A 12,406-nucleotide genomic window follows, 5' to 3' on the forward strand; every position below is an offset into this window, starting at 1 on the left:
TGTACACTAATCATTTACAAATCCTCCCATAAGTAATTATTTATATTTACTTCTATCGATACAAGAAACATCCGATCAATAATATATATATATATATATATATATATATATATATATATATATATATATATATATATATATATATATATATATATATATTAAAGTAACCGATACAAAAAAATTCTTGACATCGTATTCCTGAGTCCTGAGAGTGTTGAAGATGTTAGCAGAAAACAGCATTTAATGGTCATTACCTGTATGTTACATATTTTTCAATAGGCGTTATCATCTGCAGATTAATTGAAATTTTATAAAACAAAAACGTTGCATACGTGTAACTGGTGTGAACACCACCAAGCAAGACTAGTACTTGACGTGTAATCAATACCAGGGATAAAACTTAGTTCCATATGATTAACTATGATTACAGACTTATCTTTATCCAGCATAGGAAACCTCTTATGACAAAATCGACATGTGTATCGTAGAACTCCGTTGATCCGTCCGCCCGAAACAGCACCAAACACTCATTTCACATTATAGGGGGCTATGTACATACATACAGACGGACCATTTTTAATTAGGCCTCGCCAAGGCTGATCTAGCTAAACAAACCACTTGACAAAATTCCACGAGTTACCGAAATATTGATGTTACTTCACAGATAACCCTAACCCTAACTCGAAATGACAAAATCCATTTTCCTACACAACCTCTGGACTGATTTTCATGAAGCAACTACCTATCTATCAGGCTCCATGAGACATGTATCATAGTGAAAACTGCACCCAGATCACCACATCCGTTCGTAGACTATTAACAGAAAACTGTAACCCTAACCCTAACCTATGCTACATCGATGGGAAATTACAAGAATCCGAATTTCTCCCAAACTATTAATAACAATTTTCATGAACCAAGTTCCGATCTTTCGGGCTCCATGAGACACGTATTGCTGTAAAAAGTGCATCCAGATCGTATTGTCCTTGCGTTATTATCAGAAGCACATAACCCTAACCCTAAACCCTAACCCTAAGTCACAATAATCCAATCTTCTAACGAATGCATCGACCGGTTCTCACCAATGAGGTGTTGTTGGATTACTCTCATGAAGACGCACCTTTGGACATAGGTATCATAGAATTCTGACGATCCGTCCGCTACCTTAGTACCAAATACTCGTTTCACAGTATGGGGGCGTTGTAGGTCGCAGACAGGCGGACGAACCATCCTTATGTTTGTCTCACTAAGGCCGATCTAGCAAAGCAAACCGCATGTCAAAATTCCAATGCGGTTTCGAGATAATCAGAAAATATTGATGTGGCAACTTGGCCATTTTACCTCCAGCAGACCGTCTTATGGTGCTAGTTTGGAAAACGGGCTTGATTGCAATTTATGTCGTACAAGGTCTGTTTTGTCACTCGAATCCAAGTAACTCCATAAGCCCTCAAGCTACATTCATAGGCTAGGTGTCTCAGCATGCGTATTTACTGGGCTCATCTGGTTGGGCTAACGTCAGCAAGCAATTCAAAGGGGTTACCAAAATATTCACCGAAAAAGACGAAATTCATCTAAAAACGACTTAGTCAAAATTTTATTGGAAAGGCTATAACTTAGCCAAAAAATCAAACTCTCTATCTCATCAAAGTATTAATAGATTTATCTACTTAAGATCCGTCGTTGGATACAGGTATCATAAAACTCCGATGATCAGTCTGCTTACTACAATACCAAACACTCATTTCGCATTATAATGGGTGCTGCAGGTCGCAGAGACATACGCACCATCTTTACATAGGTTTACCCATGGCAGATCAAGCAAAGCAAATGCTTGAAAAATTCCCAAGATCTTGAGAAAATAATTACTTCATGGGTAACCCTAAATCCTAACACAACATGACAAAATATTAATTTTTGCTGCAAAATCTCTCGACCGATTTTTATGAACCAAGTACCTATATACTGGGCTCCCTGAGACACGTATTGCAGTGAAAAGACCATAAAAATCGCCATATCATCATAAAACTGCATCACTAACCCTAACCTATGATAATCATTAGGGAAATCACAAGAATCAAATTTTCTCCCAAAGCACTTGACCGATTTTCATGAAAGAAATACCTGTCTATCGGGCTCTATGACACATACTGCAGCAAAAAGCGCATTAAAATTGCCGGGTCCATTCGTACGTTATACCAGAAAACCGTAATCCTAACCATAACCTATATAAACATATGGGAAATCACAAGAATCAAATTTTCTCATAAACCACTAAACCAATTTTCATGAACGAAATACCTATCTATCGGACTCCATGAGACAAGTATTTCAGTGAATACGGTATCCAAAATCGTACTCTCTGTTCGTACGTTATACCAGAAAACCGTAACCCTAACCATAACCTATATTAACATATCGGAAATCACAAGAATTCAATTTTCTCATAAACCACTCGACCAATTTTCATGAACGAAATACCTTTCTATCGGACTCCATGAGACAAGTATTTCAGTGAATACGGTATCCAAAATGGTACTCTGTTCGTACGTTTCTGCTGGAAAACCGTAACCCTAACCCTGTCACAAGAACACAATTTTCTCACAAATGCCTCAACTGATTTTCATCAGCAATGTATCACTGGATTCATCTCATCAAGATGCATTTTTACATTATAAATTCTCTACTTGATTATTTCGATTCAAGTCTCTCTGCTTTTACCCCAGTACATAGTTTTAAAAAAATATCAAAAAGGTGCAAAATACTCTATTTTGTCAATGAAAACCTATCAGTGAGTACTTATCTTCTATTCGTGGCATCCTTCACAGGCTTCTGGTTATATCAAGGATTAAATAAAAACGACTTCTGTATTACAACATTTTCTATATGTCAAACCCTAAGTACATTGTTAAGTTCATCGTGTATACACACTTTCCAGACACTTGCATTCATCCCCTGTATTCATATCATCATTATTCCCAATGTTAGATTAAAATACATTGGAAAACATCCTTTTGATTACCAGGGCTAAAATTTCTGGAATAGTCTGCCTCTTCAACTTAATCATAGTGTACCTACAACACGATTCAAGAAAGCTCAGAAAACTCACCTTTTCTGCAGTGAATCGACTTGTGCTATTTTTCACCTGTATTCCTTTTTTAAGCATTTTTGTCACGGTATGTGATATTTTCCATTGATACATTTATCCAGACTAAAAAAATATTTGGATTTCAATTATTATTATTATTAGTAGTAGTACTTGTGCATACTAGTTACCTCTGTCTGTGTAGGTTTGAGTCTCGGATTCAGCCAATGTGGGTATGGGAGAAAGCTTGCCGGTAGCTTCTCTTGGGTTGGTGGTTCTTTCCGGGGTTTTGCACTGTATGTGTCCTTTACATGTTACACTGTTATCATATTTTGTGTACAATGTAATTTTTGGTGTTTAACAAGCTCTTAAAAGAACTAATTGGCATCTTGTTTATGTTAAATTTCTATTTAGATTAAAAGAGATTTTTATTATTGGAAGATGATTTATGCATCCTTTCAAAACCTCTTCTCTGCTTAACCACTAATGTCATTATTAGAACAATGGTAGCTCACCATGAAGTGTATTAAGTATTTTGAAGGAAAGATGTAAGCCTTCTTCTTTAAGTCAATGCAAACACTGATGGGACTTAACTTTGGCCGCATGTGTCCCAGTTAAATATTAATGTTTTACGCAGATGCTGTAAGAAATATTTAAGAATCTGTCTTCCCTGAATCATGTGGACGTTTATGGCAAATTTGTTCCATTAGATGTGTTACATTACATAAACATGGCATTAGTTCTATGAAACATTTAGTTTGTTGAATAAATCCTCAAGCCTCTTTCAGTTAACAAATAACCACAATTGCTTGTTCTACTTGACTGATATTAATGTCATTGTCATTCACTTAGTTAACAAATATTTTCTCAATCTTAAGTCTGTTAGCATGTTGATTGCCTTCATGTTTCAGTCATTCTCCTGTTATCACCATGAAAGTAAGTCAGCATATATACATTGTATGAAGCTGCTGAAATAGACAACGTATTTTCCTCAATACAGGATCCGCACTTGGTAGCAAATTATGAAGAATGCAGTACAACTTGTCATTCATTTAAATCACTGTTGTAGACCTAAAGGACAGACATGGTAGGCATTTGTAGACTGGGAAAAAGCCTTTCAGTGTCCAGGGAAGCCCAATAATGGTGGCTGTGACAAAAAGCCAATTCTAAATATTTCTAATGGTAAAATTGGAGTACAGCTTCCGCATTTATTGGGTATACATTTTTTAAAGCTTAATTCCTCAATTATTCATTTGCAAACACTCAGTGTAACTTTCACTACATTACTGTGTAGAGATTTAAAGTCTATAAAGCAATTAAAAGCCAAATACTGTATACTTACTGAAAAGAAAATTTACACTTACAAGGAATGTACTTAAGTAATTTTCATCTGCACCCACATATTTTGTTTGCAGAGGTACATTGTACCATTATTTAAAAAGTTCAGGTGAAACACTTAAAACGTATACCGTACTCTTACATTAAAGAACTGTACAATTTGCAATTGCAAATGACTTGCAGTCACAATTAGAAAATCTCAGTGACAATGTTTGGACTGAATACAGAAAATATATACATTTCAAAACGTGTCAAACTAGGTAAGTAACTTATGAAACAACAGTGTACATGTTTTATACACAATGGATTTTTGTTACCAAAAAAGAACAATTTTTCTGGGAAATTCATCAGACTAAATTTTCACCATAAAACATTGGTCATTTGGATGTCATTTTTCTAGAAAATCAATAAATGAAATTTATGGTATCCAGAAGTGGTTTATTGTTGCAAAGGCAACATTCTATCATGCATGTACATATTGTTCACTTTGTTATTTGACAGGAGGAACACATCCACTACCCACCGTTTCGTGCCCATAGGAAACTACTTTCTACCCAGATAGCCACCAAAATATTTTATGTGAATACTCTTTGGACAACAGTTATTGCCCATGGTTTGATGCCTGTTCATGTTTCATATATTTATGAACATATATACATATTTAGTGCTTTAAGCCAATTACTGACACAAGTTCAAGACATAAAGCATGCACACATGATAATCTAATTATTTAAATAGTGGAGCTCCCCCCCACAAGATTCATTCAATTTTAGCTTATTAACTACATGTTCCATATTTTTAAGCTTTGCTTTTAGGGCTGTTCCATTTGAACATACATAGTACTCAGGGAAGGCAGTTTAAAATAAATATGTGTACATTGATTTCACGGATTTCATATTTAAATGATAAGAAGATTCTATACTGCATCAATGGGTGAGTATCCCACTTTGAAAGTGCCTTCCTGGGTCCCATGTATGTTTTAATGGAATAGCAATTAATCTGGCTGCCATCATTTAAGTTTAATCAGCAATAAGCAGCAATCTGTAATATGCTTTTTACATTTCCCTTACATTTTTTACCAAGCTGAAATAATAAGCAACATCTTAACCATTACTCAATAACACAATCGTGTAAAATACAATTGGAGCAGATGCCTTTGCTAAGCAAGAAAGGTAAACAATAATGAAAAGTGGAGCTCTATTAATTGCTCTTGCAACAGAGCAAAATTTTAACATGAGTAAACCAGTACTGCTTTTTAAGAGTAAAATCATTGAAACAGCAGAAAGTGTGGTCAGAAATGTACATCCGTTTCAGTATTACTGTATATTGAAATAGCAATACAAATAATATGTTTACTAATAATTGGTGATTCTTGATAATTTGTGCTGTTGAAGACTGACGAATTCTGCTTGTGTAGAGGTTGCATTCTCTGTGTAAATCTGCAATCTGTAGCAGGTACATGGATTTCAGTGGAGCATAACCATGTTCTTCTCAATCATGAGAATGACATTCATCACTTGATGTAAAAGATAAACCTACAATATTTAATGACAAATAATGCACTTAGCAACCAGAAGGAATCATTAATCCAAAAGCAACTTTCACTGTATCACTTGCAATATTTCCAAGGCAGAAGAATACATTTTCAAAGAATCCGTGAACTTGAAAGTTTTAGCACATGTTTATCCGCTAGGATCCATATCTGGAGGGTCTTTTATACAAAGGGGTAATTTTACAATTAATACTAAGGACAACATAAGTATGTCACAAAAGTTTTCACCTCCTACAAAGAAAAGGAGAGTTAAATACGATAGTGACACAGATCTATAATTACCAATGAATAATCTAAAGCAAGATGTTACTCTTCGTGACAGCTTGTACTAAGTATAACCACAGTAGAGCTGAGTAGTCAGTATCGTTTCATTATTTACAATATAACTTTTCAAAATTGAAACTGATGAAAATGAAAGTTTCTTGTAATAAATATTAATTATTTATTGTCAATTTCACATAACATCCATATATTAAATGTGATAATACCTGATTACTATGTGACGTTTTATGTTATTTTTCTTTGCTCGTGCTAATAACCTGTGTAACTGGGATGCAATGGTCACACCACAGCCTTCATTAACATATTTGTATTAATGAGCAACATGTAAACATTTGCATATGAACTATATTACACTAGTGAAGAGTTCTTTTTGCTTTAAAGGAAAATATTGGGTGAGATAAATAATATACGTTGGGGTTTGGACTCCCCAATGTAACCCCTTGACTGCGATTTACTTGTCTTGGTTAAAACCATAACATAGATTTTATATGTATTTCCCAGAAAGGAGGAATGGACAGGTGAAAATAATGTGAACGAAGTAAGAATTATTTTATTTAGCAAACAGAAAATGAATTTCTTTTTTTTCTGAATTTCTATGAAGGAATGAATCAATTTAAAAGATTTTTTCCAAATCATTCCAGAATAGTTTTCCTTTTAAAAATATCATAAGATATAAAAAAGTTAAGGCAATTAACATTTCAGACGAATCGTTACAATTAGGAATTGTTATGTTAAAAGATTTTAGTGTGGATCTCATCAAGAAAAGGAAAAACATTTTTTTTCTGCTGTATAATTGCAGCAACTTTTTTTCTTCACTTTTGGAAACATTTTGGTGAAATCTGTAACAGTTATAGAGCTTAGTGAACTGCATCAAAGTTGAAAAATCAATTTTATGCTGCCAAATAATAATATAAAGATCATGAAATAAATATATCACTCTTTAAATGACTAGCAAACAATTCATACAGTGGCAATAGTATTAATATTTGTACGTAAGAGCATGGAAGCATTATGGCAGTTTCACTTACATTTAGCTATGCAGCTCAATCAACAGTTTGTTATTCATAAATACTTATATCTACCATATTTACCGTATATGTTTAGATACCATAAATTAATTCTGAATGTACATTTTTGTGCACTGTATGTTCTGGGACACATAGTTTCTTTTCCAGTCTTAAGTTGTGGGCACTTTTTAAATCATTTGAAAATTACATGTTGCAAAATGCACTCCAACTTAAATTTTTATTTTAAAAAATATAAAACTGTGTACTTTTGTTTAATCCATTGCAGCATCATCTCAATAACCAAACCCTTCTCCTGCACATATATGATCCATTCCTTCAGTGCATGAATATCTTTTTAGTTTTGTCATACAGTGAAAATGTATTGTTGGACGCAACACATCTCCTTAAGCGGAAACTGCATGGACTAAAGTCATTTTATTTAAGATCTGCACCAGTCATGCTAATTCTCACACTTTCAACCACCGTCTTATTGACAGTCCATCCAGGAATGAGATCAAACCACAATGGAATTTCATCCATGTTAATGATCATATTGTCTGCACAATCATCCCTCTTCTGGCCTTCATGAATTCATCAAAGATTTTATTTTCTCAAAATCATCTAGGTGACCCTGGATCATTGATGTCCATGCATGAAGTACTATATTATGTCACTTTAAAAACTGTTTCATTATTTCAATTTATTTCCAAAATTCCGTGAAAACTGGCCAAATAGAAGCAAAGTAGTTTCCCAATGTGGGCCGACTTTGTGTGTGTTATATATATATATATATATATATATATATATATATATATATATATATATATATATAATCAGCACACTTAAAAGAATCAAAAGTCGGCTTGCTTTGAAAAAAATAACCTTTTTATTGATATTCTTTAAATAATAATCGGCTTAAAAGTATCCAAAGTTGGCTTCCAAGGTCAGCTTACTGTGCAATAAAAATATAACCTTTGTCATCAATATCCTGCTGGCAAAATGACAAATAATGATTTTTATTTGCAAGATACTGTCATATAATTGAACTGGATATAATTTGAATTTGATTTGATTTGAATTTTTTTTTATACGTAGCTTTAACAATTTTTCAGTCATATCGCTACGATGTCTGCAATGTGGCAGTTTATAGTGATGTCTAGCACTGGGGCATCATGCCGCAGACATGTAGCATGATGTCCCACCCAGTCACATTATCCTGACACCAGGCCGACCAGTCCTAACACTAACCTCTTAATGCTGAGCGCCAAGCGAGGCAGGAACTCGATATAATACAATCTTGGTTATTTTGCACATAACACTGTGTCATGTGTGAATGGCACATACCTTCAAGCAATCATTCAACTTTTTCACTCTCGTTTGTGACTTTGTTGGATCCAGTTTTCAATCAGATAAGACATTCAAACCTCTGAGTACAACCAAAGATGATTTGTTTCTCTATGTTCATGTCAGTAAACATTGTGTCTTGTGTAATATGATGTAAGTGAAACATGCTACAATATAGATGTCTATGCTGCATATATGGAGTTTGTGGATACATTTTCTTTAATGCTCATGATGGAAAAAAGAAAGGATTAAGTGATAACAATACAATGTTAATTGATAACAATACAATGTTAATTTCTTTCATTTTATTATCAAATAAAGCGTTTTGTTTATCAATTTTAATGCAACATAGGGGTACAAATTAAACACAAATTTATTTCATTTTTTAAGTCTTGGAACATATGACCTAGGTGTAAAAAAGTTTCACAAGTTCAAGTACATGAAAAAGAAATTATTTTATTGTGTCCAATATATACAGTTATTATTAAAAGGCAAGTAGCACTAATTTATAGTAATATTGATAGACAATGAAGCCTCTGCAATAACAATAATGTATAAGTTCAAAATAAATCATCCATTTATTAGAACCACCACAATTTTCTCTCTAAAATGCTGCGAAATGTAGTACATTGTTCATATGTTAGTTTAATTATTTGATTATATAATACAGAGACAAAAAGTATCTCATAAATATATACCTTGAAATGAAGCAACATTGAACACTGATAAACTGAACTAATTTTTTTCAGCAGCTTAAACTATAAAAATTGATGTTAACAAAGTAAACGAAGTCAAAGTGCTGTCAACAATGCTCATTACATTGCTATTGAGACAAATGATGCCTCTAACTTGCATAATCTAAATTCAGATCAAAACTTTCTTTAACTGCATTCAAATACATGAAATTGGAGTGTTATCCATACAATTGAACTGGAATGATTGCAGTGAAAGTGTGCAGTATCCAGTGTGCTCAAGAAACAAAAATATTAACATCCAAATCAACATTCGTCAGGAGCCCCGAGTGGCCGAGTGGTCTAAAGCACTCTCCGTTACGGATCACTGCCATCTCACCTCTGTCTACGTGGGTTCGAGTCTCGGATTCGGCCAATGTGGGTATGTGAGAACGTTTGCCAGTAGCTTCTCGAGGGTTGGAGGTTCTTTTCGGGGATTTTCTGGGTTCTTCCTCCACCATTAATACTGGCCGCCATGTATAGCATATTGTGTGCTGAACAATGGCGTTAAACCCTACAACAACAACGTCAACAACATTCGTCATTCTGATTAACTTACCCAGAAAACCTATTGTAATCTGGTAACGCAGCATTTCCCTTTACCTTTGATGATGTAATCCTTCTGGAATTGCCCACTGCCTTTATTGGATCACTGAACAAATGAAAGAAAAAGAAACATTTTGCATTAGATGTCTGAACACCTTGTATACCACTGATGGAAACAAAAAGGAAACAAAACATATCCATCTTACATAATTTATTTCACCAACATAAAGCAGAGGTCACATTTAAAGACATAAAGAGGTACCAAGTCTATTTGTAACTATCAGAAAATTTAGGTGATTAATATTTACATCTGAGTTAACATTAAGTCAGTACTCAGAATTTAGTCCCTACCTTTCTTAATATATACCCTTCTTGTGGCGTAAACAGCAAAATAAGGGGCGCCTTAGGGGATAACGGGTATGAAAAAACACGCAAATGTTAATAAACTGTATCAATAGTTTGTACTCATGGGGACCTTGCTTAGAGGATTTTGATTTCAACGCCTCTTAGACTGTTTCGAAACAAGACCCCTTTCTAACAGCAGGAAAAGTTTAAAGAAAATTTGTTGAGTCGATTTCGAGAAACTTGCGACTAAATAAAGGAAGTCGAGCAGATCACAGATCACTTTGGTGGACTTTATCCTCTAGAGACAACATATCACTCGAACTCCTGTCTCTAGCAACGAAATCTCGAAATCAGCTCGACGACTTTTCTTCAAACGTTTCATACTATTAGACCGGGTCCCGATTTAGATACTGTACAAGAGACGTTGAAATCAAAATCCTCTAAATGGAGTACAATTGTTAAACTATTGATACAATCAATTAACTTTTGTGATTTTTCATACACGGTTCGTATAGCCTACTTCACCTTATATCGCTGACTCCCCTCAACGAATTCGTCAGGACTTCGTTCATAGATGTACTCTATCCCCTAGAGATAGAATTATAGAAGGGTCCATGTCAAGAGGGGACGTAATGACCCAACTGTGTTCATAATATATAATCATCTTACGGTATGTGTTGTTCCCGACCTCCTTCATCTAGCCGCGAATTTCTCAAAATGCTCGACGTAGAAACTCAATTAGTACAAACAAGTGATACAAATATATTAAGAATTGAGGTTTTCTTCATACCCAGTACCCATAGGACTCCACTTATTTCCATGTTCCTCTCGACGAAATTCATCAGGACTTCCTTTGTGGGTGATCTCTATCCCCAAGATATAAAATGTTAAAGAAGTGTCTATGTCAAAACTCAATGAAAAGGTGACGTAGTGTCCCAAATGTAAAGTAAGATATAATCTTACGGCATGTGCTGTTCTCGATCTCCATTATCTAGTCACGAATTTCTCAAATTTAGCTCGACCAACTCTATCTGTATTTTCCTGGGGTTAAAACGGGTCCCTAGCTAGATAGTGTTTAAGAGGCGTTTAAATCAAAATCCTCTAAGCGGAGTTCCATTAGTGCAAGCTATTAATACAATCTATGAATATTTGAGTGTTTTTCACACCCGGTACCCGTCTGACACCTCTTGTTTCGCTCTTACCACACGACGAAATTCGTCAGGGCTTTATTTGTGGATGCACTCTATCCCCTAGAGATAAAATATTAAAGAAGGATCCATATCAAAACTCTAAAGAGGGAACGTAATGGTCCAACTGTACACGGGATATTTTGTACTCGACCTCCTTTCTCTAGCAGCGAATTTCTCGAAATCAGCTCGGCGAATTTTCTTCAACCTTTTCATGCTGTTATAACGGGGACCGATTTAGATACTGTACGAGAGGCGTTGAAATTAGAATCCTCTAAGTAAGGGGTCAATTAGTACAAACTATGGATACAATATATTAACATTTGGTTTTTCATACCCGGTACCCATCTGGCGTCCCTTATTTCCCTGTTTCCTCTCGACGAAATTCTTCCTTCACGACTTCTTTCGTGGAAGGACTCAATCCCCCTATAGATCAGATATTGTCCAACAGTCGAGCAAAAAAAAAAAAACCTCTAATTAGAGGTTCAATTAGTTCACACTCTTGAGTCAGTCTATTATTCATTGCGTGTTTTTCATACCCGGTACACATCGAACGCCCTTATATCGCGGTTTCCTATATTAGAAATTCGTCAGGACTTCCTTCGAGAGTTGACTCTATAAAATATCAAAGAAGGTTCCATGTCAAAACTGTATAAAGATGTATTGTTCTTACGGCATGTGTCTTACGAAACCCCGATGTAGCTGTAGATTTCTCGAAATCGCCTTAAAGAATTTTTAAAAAAAACTTTTTCTACTGTTAGAAGGTGTACCTATTTAGATACTATGCAAGAGACGTTTAAATCAACATCCTCTTAGCAGGTGTTCAATTGGTACATACTATCGATACAATCTATTAACATTAGCGTGTTGTTGTTGTTTTTGTTGGGGGGTTTTCGGAGGTGGGGTGGTGGATAATACCAGGTACCAATAGGACGTCCGTTATTTCGCTATTTCCCATCGACAAAATTCGTTAGGACATTTTTCGTGGATGG

At 34.8% G+C, this 12,406-nt stretch overlaps 1 protein-coding gene across 7 annotated transcripts in view; it reads left to right on the forward strand.

The window, feature by feature from the left end:
* LOC149797708 (receptor-type tyrosine-protein phosphatase delta-like) overlaps positions 1-12,406 on the forward strand; it is a 263,521-nt gene that overhangs the window by 191,417 nt on the left and 59,698 nt on the right. The window lies entirely within an intron of this gene.

This window comes from Sinohyriopsis cumingii, chromosome 6 (genome assembly GCF_028554795.1).
Source record: "Sinohyriopsis cumingii isolate HCF-2022 chromosome 6, ASM2855479v2, whole genome shotgun sequence".
NCBI lineage: Eukaryota > Metazoa > Mollusca > Bivalvia > Unionida > Unionidae > Sinohyriopsis > Sinohyriopsis cumingii.